This window comes from Mytilus edulis, chromosome 9 (genome assembly GCF_963676685.1).
Source record: "Mytilus edulis chromosome 9, xbMytEdul2.2, whole genome shotgun sequence".
NCBI classification, from domain to species: Eukaryota; Metazoa; Mollusca; class Bivalvia; order Mytilida; family Mytilidae; genus Mytilus; species Mytilus edulis.
In genome coordinates, this window is record NC_092352.1 from 38,337,987 (window position 1) to 38,358,434 (window position 20,448).

General features: G+C 30.1%; 1 protein-coding gene across 9 annotated transcripts in view; it reads right to left on the reverse strand.

Annotated features, from left to right (window-relative positions):
• LOC139489703 (zinc finger MIZ domain-containing protein 1-like) overlaps nucleotides 1-20,448 on the reverse strand; it is a 210,228-nt gene that overhangs the window by 52,307 nt on the left and 137,473 nt on the right. For all 9 annotated transcript variants that reach the window (XM_071276417.1, XM_071276425.1, XM_071276418.1 and 6 more), the window contains one exon: nucleotides 19,058-19,171. The gene's annotated coding sequence lies outside the window, so the exon portion shown is untranslated. The remainder of the gene's footprint in view (nucleotides 1-19,057; nucleotides 19,172-20,448) is intronic.

Genomic DNA, 20,448 nt, shown 5'->3' on the forward strand with positions numbered 1-20,448 from the left:
AAAAAAAATCTATTTTAGGTAAAATCATGACAACTTTTACCTCTGTGTTACCATCTACAGAACTAAACTGGCAGAAAAACTGATGACGTTAATTGAACCCAATGATCAATTGTTAGAAATTAATAGTTACAAATAAACTTTGTCATATTATACTGTAGGTGTTCATCAATACAATTGTAGACAAATTCAATCACAGCTTATAATGTCACTACTGGTCATTAAATAATTTTTTTACAATTGCGCATTCTCACAGAATTAGCTTTGTAAAATATCAATTTTTGCTTTGCTGTAGTTGGTGATTTATAGTATATAATTGAGATATTTTGTCAGGTTATTTAAAACATATTAGTTTCTGATGGTTTGTTCAATTATTTTAATTGAAAATTAATTGTGTATACCTGAATTGTCAGAATGATATTACCATTTAATTGATCTAATAACAATTAATTTTATACTTTTATATGTTTTTTATTTTACTTTTACAGCACCATGCTTGCATGATTTTTTTGCCTGAACCGCAATTTTTGAATTCATGTTACAATTTAAAAGTAATTTATAAATACAATCTATATATATTTTTTTTATAACATATTTATTTATCTGTACACTTATGCTTCAGCCACATTATCTTATCTCGTAATACATCTAGAATGTTAAATACAACTTTTTTATGCCGAATTGTCTGCAATCTTTTAAAGATTCTATAACTCAATTACAAACAAAATCCATTTATGAATAATTTCAATCAGTTTAAGATATCTTAAGTTACTTCTAAGTGACATTTTTAGCATGGCCAGACAAATTTGGGAAGCAAATACATGATATATTGGTTGTTTATATTGTTCCTGTCATTATTTATGGTAAATAGCAAGGGTTTGTTGTTGCAGACGACACATTACTAAGTGGGTAATTGTGGGTAATTTTTATTGACAAAGATAATATGTTGAATATCATAGAGAGTCTGATGAAATTGGGCCACTCTGCAGTAGATATAAATAATTATTTATGTCAAGATTTGTTATAGAAATGCATACTTTACAATTGAGGTTCACCACAGGGATATCTAGTTAAGCTGAGGTATTGTAAAGGGTAATAATTTTTTAATAGAAAAAAAAAGCTTGTGAAACTTAATAATATGCAAGAATCAGACAAAGAGGAAAGAAATATTAAATTTTAAGCAGACAAGTCCCTTAAGTAGTTTAAGAATTTCATAAAATTCAAAGATATTGCTTGCTCTAAGGGCTAGCAAGTGATTTTCTTTGTTTTCTTGTTGATGGAACAGACAGACAAATGGACTATGAGTTACCATTATATGACTGGTCCTGTCCAGGTATAAAAATAGCCTTGATAGCTACCTTTTCTCAAAATAGCCTTGATAGCTACCTTTTCTCAAAAATAGCCTTGATAGCTACCTTTTCTCAAAAATAGCCTTGATAGCTACCTTTTCTCAAAAATAGCCTAGACAAATAAATATAATTGTAATGCAAGAACATAGTTTTGAACAAGTTGTGTCTCATTTTAAGTTTACCGTAACAAAGAGGCTTATCATTATTTTGTGTATCTGATCACATGCATTAGATGCAGAATTGAATAAATTGCCACGAAAAGGGAAAAACTTTCCAATTATTCAGATTTTCTTGTCATAAATTAACATAGTACAAAAAGCAAAGTCACTACTTTCAATTTAATTAAATCTTTAAAATTTTTATGATTTCACACCGTTATCAGATTTCTTTTGAATTTAAATGTCAAGATTAAGAAAGGTCATTCTCTAAGAGTATAAGATACATTATTTGATGTTTTCTCGTGACGCAAAATAAAACTATTTAAAATTTGCTTTAAGTAATGCTCTGAATATTATGTTATTTGTCCCGCGACAATAAATTTATTTCTTATGCACATTATCTATCTATTCATCAGCAACAAATTTATAATTCTCGATCAATTTGATACAATTTAGGTTCAACCATCATCCTAATGTTCCAAAGGTTTCATTTTATAGCAAATCCTGTCATGCAGTAACAGAAAATGCACAACAGCAACTAACCGCTTTTGTGTAAATCAATTTAAATCAATTCGAGATTTTTCCGCTAAGCTACTCTAAAGATGTTTTCATTTCCGTCATTATAAATACAATACTTTTGATGTGAACTAACCACTGAGAAAACTACGCATTTACTCTATTAAGTAGACAATTATTACAAGAATAATCGTTTCTCTATCAAATGTGATCGGTATGGAAATCGTAATGACAGTCAGAACAAAAAACCTACTCGCCAAAAATACAATAGCAATAGCGCAAACAAGAAATTGTTATACCACCCTCTTACTCTCCAGCGGGTTTTAAAATAAATGCTATTGAATTAAACAAATCATTTTAAGCAGCAGCATTCAAACATGTCTGCAAAATTAAATCAAAGTTAAAAAAAAAAAAAAAGAGAGAAAAAAAAGTCGAAAGTAATGATAAACAATTAATTTCCATGATATGAATAATAAAGAATGTCTAAAGAAAAGTTTATCCAATTTTTGTCATAAATTGTCATTGAAAAAGTATGTCATTTATGATGAAATAATAAATCTTGAACTGATTTACACCAAACTATCAATTTCCTGCGAACAATGAATTAATTTGAATAGATCATGTTTATATTATTCCGATAAATATTTACGTTAATGAATTGATGTGCTAATTACAAAACAACAATTAAAGTAAGTTTAATGCTGCTTTTCATGTTGCGTCTTTGTTAAAAATGTGTTAGCTTTCTAAGAAAGATCTTTTTTCACTGCCTTTTCAAAATTAGTTGTTTGCAGCAATTCAAGTGATCCCTATGTTCATACAGCTAAGCTGTCAAATGACAAACTTAATCAGCTAAAAAAAAAAAAAAAATTCTGTTTATATCACCCTCAATTTGTTTATAACCACTTTAAAAATTTCATTTACATGTAACCATTAAGATTTGACATTAAGACTATGTCTTTCTGTACTCTTAAAAAATAAACCTGCTTCAGCTGTTTATATTGGACTGAAATTAACTTAATATTACAAGTCATTCCAATATCTGTTTTTAGCTCCGGCTTTAAGAGCAACTGCAGGAAGTAATTGAAATTTAACGCCTTTTAAAACAAGATTAACTTAAGCATTGTTTCTTTTAATTTAATTCTGATCCTAGGCTCAATATTTATCAGCAGAATCAATCCACTTTAGATATGGTAATAAAATTCTAACTTAATATTGATTTCTTCGTGCTTAATAACAGATGAAAAAAATGTGATTTTTTTTTTCTTCCTTGATGAAAGTTTACAAAATGTGCTGTGTCTCTATTAACTCAGAAATCAATACAATTCTATGAATTACTTTGCTCAATAGAAGGACAGAAACAATTACATGATAATGGATTTAGGAAAATGGTCTGATGTTTGACTAAATTCTGATAAGTCAATAAATCGTCTATCTCTAGTGAAAAAGTAAAAATAAAAATCACAATTAAAACGACAAGTATCACATAAAAACATTGCACTGTGATTCTGATGAGCAAGTGTCTCTTCTAAAACTTATAAAAAGGCAGAGAGAAAGAAAAATAAAGAAAGGATAGGAAAGAAAAGGAAGTGAAGAAAGAAAAAGAAAAGAAAAGAAAAGAAAGGACAGGAAGGGAAAGGAAAAGAAAAGAAAAGAAAAGAAAAAAAAAAGAAAAAAAAAAGAAAGAAATAAAAGGAAAATGAAAAAAAAACTCTTTATCTTTCATAGTCAATTACCATAGAATAAAAACAAACTAAATTTAAGAAAATCTTTAATCTTTCAACAAACAAGACAAATGTTTATTTCATCCAAGGGTTAAATTACTTCAATCTTTCATTGATTAAAAAAAAAAAAGATATTTAAATCCTCCACACAAGTCTTAATTGACATCAATTGATGTTTAATACACAGTCAATAAAGTCAGCCATCCATGGAAAATGTATTCCGTAACTTTTTTTTCAACAACAAAAAAATCGGATAATCAATTACGTAAATCACAGCTATAAAACACACCACCTCCCAACTGTAAATAAACCATCATTAAAACCATACAAGTCCATGTTTATTTCTTTCAAATTAAATGCTAAACAGATTTATCAAATTTCCCCCGCCAGTGACCCCAGATAATGATAACTGGTAATCGCTCCACAGAACAAACTTGGATAGCTGACAAGCACAATCAAATTAGATCAAGTTCCAACTCAGGAGAGCTATTTTCCACACAATCATATCACAGTAATAAACAATCAATAAAACATCATGTCGGAGTTATCTTCCTTGCACTACCAAGTGCCCTCAGCTGTCAATCAAAAACCATAAAGATTACTCAACAGTTTAAATAAAGTGTTAAGGATCAAAGAAAAAAGACAGGACAGTGATCTTTTCTTACATTTTTTTTAATAAAACAAAAAAGATATTTTATCTGTGAAAATTTCAGTTAGTTAAAAGTTTTAAACAAAAATTCTTCACTGTGCAAAGTTCCTGTGTGGTACCCCTCTTGTTTTATATGCATTTCACAGCTTTCTGAATCTAATTACAACATAATGGGTGAGGATGAGATTTGTTAGTGTACACATATCTTAACTTGTCTGTCAACAATCTTGTTCTGTTTCCCTTGCTGGGTTCCCTGTCAGATTAAGTCTTAATATTAGTATTTTACAACAGGAATGCTGGGTGATATAACATTTTGGCACAACCCCTGTCAGCAGGTTCTACTACTTTGTTAGCATGAATTAAATGTGTATCTAGCTTCCCCATAGATGCAGAGTTATGAAGTTTTATTGAGCAGGTTAAATAAATATGAGGGTATCAAGGAGAGATTCTTCAAAATATGCAATTAAAAGCTTAATTATGATTTTATAGGGAACTTGCAGTATTTTTAACCCTTTATCTTCCCTTCCGAAAAAAAACTCTAACAATGTTGAGTTTTAAATTAGATTTCTGAAAAATCAGTAGATTTCATTAGATGGGTGATATTTTTTGCCACAATACTAGGACTTTTATGCACGGTGATAATTTTTGCCACCATACTATGACTTTTATGCCCATCTGATGAATGCTGCTATCCTAATATACCATGTTTATATGCTATGCCAAGATGTTTTGAAAAATAGTTGGGTTATTGTTGCTTTTATGGTTTTTCCACTTTCAAGTTTATGCCAATATAATGATTTGGCAAAGTTGCACAGATTTGTTTTTATTTGTAATAAACACAGGAAAAGTAATTATTTAACTTGACAAGAAGCTGAAAGAATATGTCTGTTGCTATTTTATTGCAATTTCTGTCATCATGTATTTTATTCTGCTACCAACACATACCAGGAGTTCTAAACATCAATAACACTTTCATATCAATTTGTTTAATCTGTGCATTATCTACTCTTGTTCAACATCCTGGGCTTTTATCTTCTGCTACATATCAAATCAAGCAAATGTTTATTATACACAGATAAAATGATGTAATCTATTTCAAGCTTGTGTAAAGAATTTATGATCATTGTCCAATTAGTAGACACAGAAAATAAAGATGGTATGATTTTGTGTAACTTATTAAATTAATCAATTCAAAGCACATTACAGAGATTACTCATTTTATCAACAACTGTCCTTAGAAATTGCTCTTTAACCTCTGACCTTGACATGGGAAATGGTCATAATCTTTGTCATTTTCTTTTTCAAGAATTGTTAAGACATGTGATGTATTTTATATTAACTGGTGCTGAGTCTGCTGACAATCAGTTTTAACATACAAATTACCATAATGATCAAATGACCCCTATTTTCAAGGTCAAGAATCAAAGATTAACATCATGTTTTTGCAAAAGAGACAGCATCAAAATAAATCCAGAAAAGGTTTATTTATTATAATTTTCAAGGTCTGAGACTCAGAGGTCAAGGTCTTAGAGGAAATCATCGTCTTTTGTTGACAACAGTTTTGTCCTTGACCTTTGACCTTCAAAATCCACTACAATGACAGGGCTACTGGTACAATATAAAGAACAGACAGACAAAGGTAACACAGTACAGTTAAGTTGCACAAATAGATATGTAAATGATTTCCTGTAAAATTAAACTAAATAGTGAAAGGGTTGGTGATAACTAAATGTTATTTTTAAAAAGCACTTATAGATGATACAGCGGGAAAGTACTGACTTCATAACAGACATATCATATAACTGAAATGGATTTGTAAAAAGATAATTACATAAGTAAGATGTATGAACTCTTTATCGACAACAGGTAAAACTGCTATTGACTACAATAATCTCCTGCAGTAATCAATTATGGAGGGAAATCAAGCACTTTATTAGCAGAAGACACAGAGTGTAACATTATTTGTTATTAACCAGTGTTGGTGGCCTACAGGATTTCCTTGTTTTCTAAGCAGTTCATTTCTACTCAATCAATAAATAATAAGAAATGGTAATTGACATTGTTGGTAACATTCTGATATTTTTATCCCATAATGGCTGAGAAAGTTCAATGAACAATTTAATATTTTGTCTATAGATCAGTGAGGTATAAATGGGAGATATGAAATAACTATAGTTGTAATGTTTTATAGAAATGTATTTAATTTTTACACTTTTACAAAAAATGGTGCATGCTTTAAATTATTAATGACATTACATTATGAAAAAAAATTCATTTTTGAAACATGTCGTTTTATATTTAGCACTTTGCACTTTTTATGATATTGAAACGTGAAATCAATTTGTTAGATTTATCAACCAGGAAGTCATAATTCCCAAGATGCAGAAACTGCAGCGAGCAGAAGTACTCCATATGAATTCTGTATTTTTCTGAACCAATCAAAAGTTTGGACAAGATTTAGATACCATTAAAGATTGAAGAGATCAAAGATGGAAATGGGGCATGTGTCAAAGAGACAACAACCCAACAGCAGAGAACAGAAAAAAGCCTGAGGCCACCAATGAGGAGTATTCAACACAGGAAGAAAACCTTGCACTCAGGTTGAGCTGTTTTAACATCCAGTGGCATAGTAGAATGCCTGCCCTTGAGTTTGTAGTTTTTGGGGTTTGTATTCCCTTGTAATCTTGCAAACAAATCCTTAAAATTCTGGCTCAGCTTGCTGACAGTATAGAACAAATCAGAGATCATATTCCTATCGGACTCTCTTGCTCTCTCTCTGAATATGCACGTTTTTATATAAATTAGACTGTTGGTTTTAGTTTGAATGGTTTTACACTAGTAATTTTTGGGGCCCTTAAAGCATGCTGTTTGGTGTGAGCCAAGGCTCAGTGTTGAAGGCCTTACCTTAACCTTTAAAGGTTTACTTTTATAAATTGTTACTTGATGGAGAGTTGTCTCATTGGCACTCATACCACATCTTCATATATCTATGTGTTAATTGAAACTGGATATCATACAGCCATCCATCCATCCAAACAGTAGATTGATTGTCATGTGCTTAATATCCAGTTGTAAGTATTTCATGATTGTTCAGGGTGAGAAAAAAGTAACTATACATAAAAATTAGCTTTACTAAGGTTCTTAAATCAGAGACCATCATAGATGAAGGTGTGGGAATTTGGACTGCCAATGGAAAATTAGGGTATAAAGGATACAGACAGAAATTTTGCCTTGCATCAGGCCACCTTCAGACCTCCTTAAGAAATATCCAATCAGTAGATATTTTGTTAAAGTTTCTTCATTTCAGAAATAATCTTATAATGTATTATTTCATTTACAATGATGGCCATCTTTGATTTGATTTCATCCTTTCTTAATGACATTGTACAGTGATATATGGTATTAAAAGCTTGTGAAAAACCAATAAAGATTAATTGAAATAAATACCAAAACTGATTGTCTTCTGCGAGACTAAAACCTAGTGAGATCTTCTTTAATGGAGTGAATAAAACCATATTTAGAATAGCATTTTGCCAGTAATTGTAAATTTGAAGGTCGATCTCCTGGGAGTTAAACATGACAATCAAATTCTTCATATCACAATCTTCATTAATTTTAATCAATAACAAGCTCTATTACAATTCTATGTCTAACAACCACAAAATCACCATGCACTGCAATCTACTCAATAAATTCTTATAAACATAGTAATCCTCCACTACAATAATATGGCAAATCAAACAACAACACTTGGATTTCTGTAAACAAAATGTCAGACTTAAACCTTAGGAAATAGCTTTACAACTTTACAATTGACAGACACTGGGGAAGTCATCAATAGTTTAATCAGTCAATCACACTGAGGCCCAGATCAATATCGTCATAATATCACTTATTTTGACACAATACATTATTATGTAGATGGTTTTTATTGTTATAAACGTTCCCTGTTCAATATATTGATATTCAATTTAATTTACAATAAGTAAACAAATGTAAGTCGTTAATTTCAGGAGATTGATTGATTGTTGTTTGGTTAATGTCAAGTGGCAAATATTTCATGCAAATTCAGGAAGAGTATTGAAAAGAGAGGCTCTTTAATTGGTAAATACTTTTATTCAATTGTAACAACAGTTAATATGAAAAATCTTACATATTAGTAGCGTATCAGGAAGAGGAAATTCAGCTTAAAACCAAATTTGGAAATAAATTTCACAGGACTGATGCAATATGTAGAGCTAAATGTTTTTTTTGTTTTTTTTTTTATAAAAGTCTCTTCATATATATTTAGTTTGACAATACTCAGTCATTGTTTTTTATTCTCATTTAGGATTCATATCTCTTTTTCACATTAGATTTTTTTTTTTTACTTTTATGACATTTGACTGTATGGAGCTGACTGTCAAAGTCTATATACTCTTAAACCTCAATCTAATTGCAGTTTTATTAATTTTCGTAACCAATCTTATAAAAAAAAAAGTCATGTTATTGTCTGAGAACTTCTGAGGCAGAAATGAAAAATAATGCTTTACTATTCGGACTTGTCCTATGGCAGCCAGACAAGTTAATATAGGATAATGTCTTTTTCTAATCAAATCGTGTAAATTTCATTACGTGAAAAAAAATAACTCGGTATTCAGCTTCTAATCCAGTTGTCTACTTTCTTATAACCATAAGTAACAAAACGAAAGTGAATAAGCGATGAAAAACACCTTATTTTGTAAATAACCGATGTTCTAAAACCCAGCTAATCAGGTTTATGACCCCACCGTACACTACAACCAACAAAGGAATCACAACAATATTTACAAGATTTAATCAATCAATCACTTTTAATGAGGATAACTGAGATCAATACCAGAGATACTACGCTGCCGGCAATTCTGTAAGCTTGATTATTGAAAATGCTTTTTCTTTAATTTCGTTTATTTGTCACTGTATGGACAATAAAGAAGAAAATCGGAAAGCCATAGAGAGTAGCAATTCTGTCTTCCTGGCAATCACGCTTAATAAGTTTTGATGTAAGTGGTTTCCAACAGAATGCCGATGACGACCAGTTTATGATATACACCATAAGATCAGTTATAACGCAATGTTTTACCATTGATCCTATATATGTTTAATACCTCTTGAGTATACATGGTAATCTTTACAAAATGCTCCCATCATTCATCATCATTCGGACTATTTTCTGTGATATAAATTCACATTTGTCGCTAGGGATTTACAAAAGAAATATTTATTTTACATAAAAGGCATATTAGCTTCGTTGTTGTGAAGTAAAGGTTATGTAGTATGGGAATTATATGTATTTATGAAACTAAGCAGAAATCTTGATTGAAGAGTACATTATTGTCAAAAATAACATTTAATGTCAAAATGATATCATTATTAGCAGAAAAAAAATTAACATGAACATGAACATGTCTGTTTTAAGATTACGTTATTGGATAGTTTCATCAGCTTATATTTTTTGCTTTATGCGGAAGTCTACATGACTGCAATTAAAAAGTCATACTTTTAATAAAATAACACCCTTCTATGTAGAATGACTGTTGCAAAAACATTTCAAAGTTGTAAAAAAGTTGGTTTCTAAAAATGATGGTTTTTTACATGTAAGAACAAACCATAAATGGTAAATTTGTTGGCAAAAAACTAATTAAAAGTTGTCAAATAGGTGATATTAAACCATAATCAATCAATTGACTACGGTAATTGATTATTGTTTGCATCACTTTAAGGGGCAATTACTTCATGCATTTTCGGTAGAACTCAGTGGAAAACTACTTTTCACTAAAACATGAACCTGAATGGATGGAGGGACACTTGTTCTGAAAACAATGTCCCGCCCTGTACTATGGTAGGCAGGGCATAAAAAAATTTATACAATTTATAAATCATATCAGTTTCAAAAAGTTTTGTGAAGTTAATCAACTTACAATAAAATGGATTATCAAAGAGTTATGCCCCTTGATAATCACTTCATAAAATTAAATCAGAAAGATTCTCTAAATATTTTGGTTGGCAATAATACAGAAAATAAGAATCTTCATTGCAGACAGTGACTTCATAATTTACCATCTATCAAGTTAAACTGTCAAGATCTATTTATCTCCAAATACTGTTTCTACATTTGTTATAATTTAAACAAACAAACTGTCTGCCAACCCCATGATCATCAAAGAAACTGCCAAAAATAAAATAATAAAAATGATACAAGGTTGTGCAAAATGTTATAAGATGTATTGACTCTTTGTATAATGCAACAAAAATGTAAAACTAAAGATTTGAAGTATTAATTGATACGAAAAGACTTTTAACCACAGTCATGCTATGCCCTTAAATTAAGTCCCCTGGCCAAATCAATGATTACAATATTAAGAAGGATTGCCCTTACAAATATTCATGGTTGCTCTTTATAACTTTAAATTGTGTCTGATGAGTTAGGTCCCTTTTAATTTGATATTTACAAATCATTGTTCTGCTGTCTTGGTAGATACAGAAACATAATACATATTATATGTCTCTGGTGGATACTAGTCTAAAGACCATAATTACTACTTAGTATATCCTATAAGTTAGAAAAGAAATGATAAGGTGTAACACACAATTGTGATGAATATTACGCGAAAAACCAAAAAGAAAAAGAACAGTACTTTTATTGCTGTTCTTCATCTAAATGTAGCAGTCAAACCCTCAACATTGATTAGATTCTCTGTTGTTTCATGTCTATTAATTATTTGAAAAAGTTAGATGCTTATATTGATGTTTCTGATTAATTTCTATATGTAAGAGATGCTAATCAGAAGAAAAAACATTCAGCGTCTAACTGGGTTACTGGTATCAATGATTCTATCTTGTCATACACATGTGACAGTCATATGCTAGTGACAGTCTTATGCTAGTGACATAATTTCATATTTGTATTTGCGCCAACCTATATTATGCACTTTTTCTCTATACATATATATATTTTTTATTATCTAAAATAGCATCTTACAGTAATATAAAATGTTTACATTCACTGGATCAATATCAACCCAACTTTAACAACATTAAAAATTTCACAGATCAGATACACAGTTTATTGTATAGGGACAAAATCAAGTGAAGCCAACAATAAATTTAAGTATTAAATTTTTTCATTTTGAAAAGTTTAATATGCTAATCAATACGTTACTTCATCCTTACAAATTCTCTAAGTAGTCAAGAATTCAATAGATTTAAACTTTGGACTGGTTTTTTTTTGTGTTTCAATTTAAATTTGAGAACTTGTCGTAATGTAGAAAGTTTTGATAACTCTTTGTTACAAAATCTTTTGGAAAATATATACATCACGCTCTCAATGTAATTCACACAATGCACCAGAAAGTTACGATCATATAAATGAGGTGTTAGTATTAGCGGTAAAAACCAAATTTAGAAACTAATTAAAATATGTCCTAATTCATGAGATTTCAATTTCTTTACAATTCATTTAAGGCACTGTTATTAGACAAAGTTTACTTAAAATGCAGATAAGTATAGGTATTAAAAAGAACATGATTTTAATTTCTTTCCATAATCCGATTGGAGTGTAAAGGTTATAGATCGATTACCTACCTTTGAAAGCTTGAAGATGCTAATAAATGATTATATTTTTGATAATCTAGATAAAAAATTGATGTATTGAGTTCTACTTAAAAATAATTCTAATAGTTTCTTTATCAATTTCTATAACTTAATCTTTTCACAGTATTACATGAATAATTTAGAGACAGTAGTCAATCCAAATTTTATTTTTCATTTTCTTTTAGTTTAAATCAATAGAATTGATTACAAATTAGTTTGAAAACTTCCAATTATTACATTTAAAATAATCATATTTTTCTTTTGGGGTCCAATTATCAAAATTGTGGTGTAAGAAAGATAACTTTAATAAAAAGTTTAAACAAAGTTTTTATTATCAAAGAAAGACAACTCTTACAAGAAGTCAGCAAAATTTTTATCTTGTTATACATACATTTAAAAAAAATGAAAACGTTTCACAAATAAAAGTTTTAAAGAAATTATGCAACAATGTAAACTAGCTTTACCAGGCTTAATCCTGCTGGTGTATATTACTCAAAACCTATCGAATGTCATTAAAAAAACTTTTTTTGAACCAAAACTGTCAATCAAATTTTATATTTTTCAGAGCAGACAAAAGTCTGTAAAATTTCCTGTGAAAATCTCAATGAAAACATCTTAAGAATTTAGAACATATATCTTTTAAACTGAATAACCTATTACATAAAGTATAATTTCACCACCTGCAAGATGAACATTGGTTTTCATTGTAAGGTTAAAGGTCATACTTCAGCACACATCAGTGAAGTTCTAGAGTGATCATGTGGTCCCTTGATGACCTGAATTTTATGATTAAGTGATTCTCAGGTAAAAGTCAAGACAATAACATATCAGTTAAAAGGTAAAACAGGCAGAAAGGTGATCATCACTAATATTTCAATTACAAGTTAAAAAAGAATATAAACCTCTCTATTTTCGTGTTATTTAGATACAGATGAAATATTAGATGCGAACAGTGGGTACATGTCAACTAGATCAGACAGGATGAATAAAAAAGAAGACTTTAACTCAAAATTAGATTGATTGATTGTTTTATGCCTAACACCTATTTTAAAATGTTTTTTTTCATATAAAGAACAATAAGATAATAGGCAGTGTTCTTGTAAAGATGTTCCATCAGTATGAAAAGTACGAATTTTAGACTGGAAAAATATGGTATGTTGGATAGGGTCAGACTTGTCCTACCATTTTTTTATTTTTTGTGTTAATCAGGGGAAATAACTCTCTTAGAAATTTATATTGAACAAAGGATTTACCTATTGTCCAGTTTAATAGCATGTTAAAGAAAATAAAATTTTCAATTATCATTATTTTTTTTCCTTTTTAATCTATTTATTTGAAAAAAAAATTTATTAACATAAATAGCTACATTTTGGTAATTTTTTAAGAAAATGTAGAGAAAAGTCATGATCTTACTCAATGGAACAGAACATTTTTTTTGCACTGTTAGATAACACAGGAAATCCTCTTTCTTTATACCAACAAGAGTGCTCATGCTGCAATGTCTCGCCTTCTTTACTAATCATTGATATTATGTAGATAGTCCTAAATATAAAGCTTTATTACAACTGTCACATAAACTTAACATTAACCAAGAAAACTAAACATTGACCAATGAACCATATGAAAATGAGGTCAAGGTCAGATGAACAATGCCAGGCAGACATGTACAGCTAACAATTCTTCCATACAACACATATAGTTGACCTATTGCTTATAGATTAAGAAAAACAGACCAAAACACAAAAAACTTAACACTGAGCAATGAACTGTGAAAAGGAGGTCATGGTCAAATAAAACTTGCGCAACTGAGTTTAGATCATAAAATATTTCCATACACCAAATATAGTTGACCTATTGCATATAGAATTAGAAAAAAGACCAAAACTCAAAAACTTAACTTTGACCACTGAACCATGAAAATGAGGTCAAGGTCAGATGACTCCTGCCAGTTGGACATGTACACCTTACAGTCCATCCATACACCAAATAGACAAGACCTATTGCTTATAGTATCTGAGTTATGGACTTGACCACCAAAACTTAACCCTATTCACTGATCCATGAAATGAGGTCAAGGTCAAGTGAAAACTGTCTGACAGGCATGACGACCTTGCAAGGTACGCACATACCAAATATAGTTATCTTATTACTTAAAATAAGAGAGAATTGAACATTACAAAAAATCTTAACTTTTTTTTCAAGTAGTCACTGAACCATGAAAATGAGGTCAAAGACATTGGACATGTGACTGACAGAAACTTCATAACATGAGGCATCTATATACAAAGTATGAAGCATCCAGGTCTTTCACTTTCTAAAATATAAAGCTTTTAAGAAGTGAGCTAACACCGTCGCCGCTGGATCATTATCCCTATATCAAGCTTTCAGCAACTAAAGTTGCAGGCGTGACAAAAACCAGTTTAAAAAGTTAACAGGATTTATATCTGGTAGATGGAAATTTGGACTGTATGCATTTTTTTATGAAAGCTAATTCTTTAATTATAAACTTTGCTAACTTTTTACCATAGTTCACATAGTATTTTATTACCTAATTATCAGGCCATCAGATAATTCTAGGCAATCAAGATAAGTAACTGCATGTTTGTTTCAATTTGTTAAATTTATGACAAATTTTATAGCTTTCTGACTGAAATAAATGTAAAATGTATGTAAATTCTAATGAAGTGTCAACTTTGACCTTGTTCTGTCTTAATTACATAATAATTATGTTATAATCGTGTCATTACAAAATGTTAAGAATCACCTTTATAACATGACAGGTGTCAACAGAATTGTGTTATTTGTATGTTTTAACAAGTATATCCTTACATTTATTTTTTTGATTAAGATACAAATAAGCCTGTTAATTTATTGTTAACAAGTTTTATGCTAGATTATATGTGTGGGCATACAGTTGGTGCATTTGTACTGGAATGTGTATTTATATAGATTAGACCGTTGGTTTTCCTTTTTGAATGGTTTTACACTAGTAATTTTTGGGGGCCCTTTATAGCTTGCTGTTTGGTGTGAGCCAAGGCTCTGTGTTGAAGCCCATACTTTGACCTATAATGGTTTACTTTTATAAAATGTGACTTGGATGGAGAGTTGTCTCATTGGCACTCATACCACATCATCTTATATCTATTGTCTTTTTTAAAATAGTGCTGTCCCATTCTAAATAGTGTTATTCTGTTCTGAATAGTGTTGTTCTATTCTAAATAGTGTTATTCTGTTCTGAATAGTGTTGTTCTATTCTAAATAGTGTTGTTCTGTTCTGAATAGTGTTGTTCTATTCTAAATAGTGTTGTTCTGTTCTGAATAGTGTTGTTCTGTTCTGAATAGTGTTGTTCTGTTCTGAATAGTGTTGTTCTATTCTAAATAGTATTGTTCTATTCTTAATAGTGTTGTTCTGTTCTAAATAGTGTTGTTCTATTCTAAATAATGTTGTTCTATTCTAAATAGTGTTGTGCTTCTCTAAATAGTGATGTTCTGTACTAAAAAGTGTTATTTTGTTCTAAAAAGTGATGTGTTTTATTCTAAATAGTATTGTTCTGTTCTAAATAGTGTTGTTCTATTCTAAATAGTATTGTTCTGTTCTTAATAGTGATGTTCTATTCTAAATAGAATTGTCCCATTATAAAAAGTGTTGTTCTGTCCAAAATAATGTTGTCCTATTCTAAATAGTGTTGCCCCATTCTACACAATGTTGTTCTGTTCTAAATATTGTTGTTCTGTTCCAAATGGTGTTGATCTATTCTAAAGATGTTATTCTGTTCTAAATAGCGTTATATTGTTCTAGATAGTGTTGTTCTGTTTTAAATAGTCGCCCTCCCTATCTTCTCTCTGGTACCAATTTTCTTCATTATAGTGAAAATGGCAAAAAGAAGGCTAGTTAAAGCAGCAATCAAGCAAAAAAAAACCTTGACCCTATTTTAAAATATGTCAAGCTCAGTTAGACTGATGGGTAATTTCATGTTTAATAGTAATTCTTTTATGAGAAATATAAGAATAAATGGATCAAATATGCAAGCTGTTGAACATATAAAAAAACCTAAATGACCAGACATTTGTGTGACTCAATGTCTATATAACTATGACATTAACACACTTTGCAACCTTTTACATTCTTATTTGCCCTCAGAATTAAAATTATTCTCTGATCTTACATGAAATTAAGCGTAAGAATGATATTGATCAGGTTCTTTGAGATAATGCCAGTGATAGATAGAATTGAATGTTAATTTCACCAAATTGACAAATGACATTTAAAGAACAGAATTAATTATTCTGTTTTAGATGATACTCCTACTCCGCTATTAATAGAACTTGCCCAGATTTTTCAAATATAAGGCTTGGCTCATAATAGGTTATAGTCTTAATGAAAATAACATAATTTAGTCGCAATCCCTTTACCATCATTTGTCCTTTTAAATTTCATAAAGGAAACATTTGAGATTGTTCCTAAACATCACAAATCTATTATATAATATAATTACATAAAGAAGTTCCTGTATAATCAGACATTTGAACCAAATGAGGCAGATAATATAATTGAGCACAATTATCCAACACTTCAGATAGTTATTTGACAGAGCTCAACAAACATAGAGAAATTGATTTTTGTTCAGTTAGAAGGCAGAATGTTTTGATTAATATTTCATACAGAAATATCCTAAACGATGACAAAACCTATCAATATTTGAAGGTGAAACGTTAGAAACAATATTGGATTTAATAATAAAGTAATGTTTTTTTCATATGAAGTGTTTTTGTGACAGAATTTCTGGTAATAACTGGTATAATTTTTGTTTTAAATATTTTAATTACTTGTCATCGTTAATTAAAGATATTAAATTAATTATTTTTAAAATTGTCATTTATTACTGAAACAAGATATAGTACCTATTAATGCGGATCATCTCTCCTCATTAGGGAATTTCCATAGACAATTTTTTTTAGCCATAACTAACTTAACAGGGCAGGATTGCTAAATTATCACTGCAAATATTTATAATAAAGCATCTGCAAAATTTCCGGGGAAAAGTCTTATGCAATCTGCATTGTCAAGAAGTCTTAATTTAAACAACCACTTTCCAATTATTTAACATCTTTTCTACTTTATAAGGAATTTAGATTGATTGATTCTTGTTGTTTAACACCACTTTTTGCTATATTTTGGCAGCCAGTTCTTATAAGTAGAGTTGTGGAAGATTATTGGAGTTTTCAGAGAATCCCTGGCTTTCAGTAGGAAAACTGGCAATTATATTCAATGAAGATAGATAGAACACACTTGGCATGATTATCACCATATATTGTCATTTTAACATTTTTTGCTGGTTTTTGTGTGTCATCAGGTTGCTGTCTCATTGGGGGAATACCCCATATCTTCTTTTTATTTGTATTTTGAAGCAAACAGGAAGAAGATGGAGAAGGGATCAGAAACCTGTCAAACGAAACAGCTTATCCAGATTAAAATTTTTAAAATATAAAGTATCAACAATCTTTAGTTGCTGAGAAAAATAAAATAGAAACTTTAGATGTAGATAGACAGACAGAAGAAAGAATACTGGCAGGAATTGGTAAACAGCTTTGCCCCTCCAGTGGAGCTTGGGTAAAAGAAAATGGCGGATGCTAGATCATTATCAGTCTATGACTTCAAATTAATTGCTTCACTTTCCAATAACTGTTGCAGAGATGTAACAAAAAAAATCTCCGCAGGTGATGTAAAGAGTTATGTAATGAACAAGAAAATCGTTATTTGTCACAGGTAAATAGAGATTTGTAATAGGTGTGTTCTATAAATTCCTTCCATTACAAGCAACACATCCCCAATAAATCTATTAAACTTTTGATTATTAGAGAATCATGACGAGAACATTCAAGTAATTTACGTCAATAGGTAAAAAGTGCGATGTAACACCTTTTGATTCATTTTGCACGTTGGAGACTTTCAAGTTTAAAATACATGAAGAGTTATCATTAGGTTTAAATCTACCTTAAAATGACTTATCTTTTAAGCATTGTTTGATTATCACTGATCTTGAGAGGGTTTCAAACGAGGGGCTGCTGAGAACAATTTGTCGGAATCGTGTCGCTTTTTTTTTCAAAGCGAGAAATAGACAATTTAACTATATTAGATTTAGAAATCTATATACCCTTTTGTCATTTAAGAACGCATTAAAAAAAATCTTTCTACGATTGTGAATATTTATTGTATTACATGATATCCCGTTGCGACTCCCTCTTACATCATGATTTAAATGCCTTTTTACACTTAACTTAATACAAGATAAAATATTGAAGGGTGACAGAACATTTTAACTTCAATTTTCTTTCTTTTTGTAAACCGTTACAGAAAATATTTGCTTTGTTAAGAATCTGTTAAGATGTGTACACGGTTTATGGCTACATATACAATTACATAGTCAGTATACATGGTATATGATACATTCATGGTAAATTACGACTAAAACTGTGAATAGAAAATTAACTTTAATTTCAAATAATGATACCGCAATGTGAAATTTGATAAATAAAAGTTCTTTAATTGTATATTTTCTTTCACACTAACAAATAGGAAAACATAAAATTTTGCACTTTTGAGCAAGACTTGTTTTTCACAAATGATTCATATTCAAATTTCAAAGTTTTTCGTGTAACCTTATTAAAATTGATTAGTTTTGAACTACCCAGTAGCTTTAATTTTATTTCTATTCTTTGATTACCGACTTCTGATACTTTTGTAAGTGGATAAACTTGACCCATTCTTGAATTTTAGTATGAAACAGATTTTTCTTCAATCTGGTAAAAAGTTATTGCCAGATGAAGACTACTGGGGTACATCACAAATATATCTAAAGCAAAATAAACCAGCGAAACTGTGAGCTACTGCTCAATGATGATACCCTCAGAAAGATGGTACGAAAAATATTCATGGGACAGACAGATTTAAACAATATACCCCCAAAAAGTGGGGGTATGAAAAGGAGGATATAGAAATAAGTAATATAATTAAGCACTATATCTACACAATGAAATTGTCACAAAATAACTTACTGTTAAACAGCTAATGAGACTGCCTTCAAATGGAGGCTGGAAAGCTCTTAAGTCGGAGCACCACTCAAGTAGCTCACGTGCTGCGTTCTGAAACCCTGTAGGGGAAGACAAATGCTGAAATAGAAAATATACAATTTAAGTCATTTATACATTATAGCAAAAGATTAACTCATTCAACTAGAAAAAGAATATGTGTCCATAGGACACCATGTACCACTCGCAATATCACATTTCCTTGTTTAATAAACAGCATAAACCTTGACAGATTTAACAACAGACGGGTGTATAGACTAGAGAAAACATAATGCCCCTTACTATCACTAGACTTAGCATAACATTCCTTTGGAGATTTTAAAATTCAAAAAGAGCGTATGTTTTGCAATAGTATCAGACACCTTTTTTTCAGGGTGTAAAATTGCTGAAATTGAGAGGCTTTTTTAACGTTGATTTCTTTCTAAATTTTATCAATGTCTTCTGAATGAATCTAGACTTAAACGAAATTCTAATCGGAATAAAAGGTGACTTGGGTACAAGTGAATGAGACAGCAACCCAGCAACACAAAAACAAAAGATATCTTAACTTAACAGTAAGGGCCTTGGTGGAAGAGTTGTCTAAACAGTTTGCCTACTGTATCTTATCAGTCAGCTCTTAGTTTGTAAATTTGAAACCTTGACCATGGCAGATTCATTATACTCCAATCTTGATTGAGGTCTGAGTAGTCTCCCTTCTAAAGGTATGTGTTTTTCTCCAGCTTCCCCTCCCTATAAATGTGTAGCCCAGATACAGCAAAAAGTGCAGAAAGTGGCATTAATCTCAATTAAAATCAATCAATCAAACAATGAAGTTTATAAGAAAGATAAGTCATTACAAATGGAGCTAAATCAAATGATTCTCTGAAGATTTCATTAACTTATGCAGCTCAATCAAATCTAGCCACACTTTTAATACAAATTGCAAAAAAACCACCCAAACAATACAATCAATAGAAATAATAACAGGATGACTCTGTAATTCAGCCATTGAATATCCATTTCAGTAGCCCAATGTTTTTACCTGTACTTTCTCACCCTTACAGCTATTTGACCAGCACTCATTGGCAGAACTATATTATTGTATATTGAACTTTTGACATCCTCCTAGTAGCAAATAAATGGCTATTGCTGTCAAAGTCTACAGCATTGAGAATACAATTAATGAAGCGTGATTGATGTACTACAACAAAAACAGACCATTCCTGTTAATTCTCTTAACTTCTTCATAAGTTGATATTATCTGTGATATATTTATACAAAAACAATTCTACCACAGAACCCGATTTCTGGAGAATGCCAGGAAGCGGTAGATTATTGGTAATTGATATTCCACAGTTAAATTGTTATGAGAAAGCGAT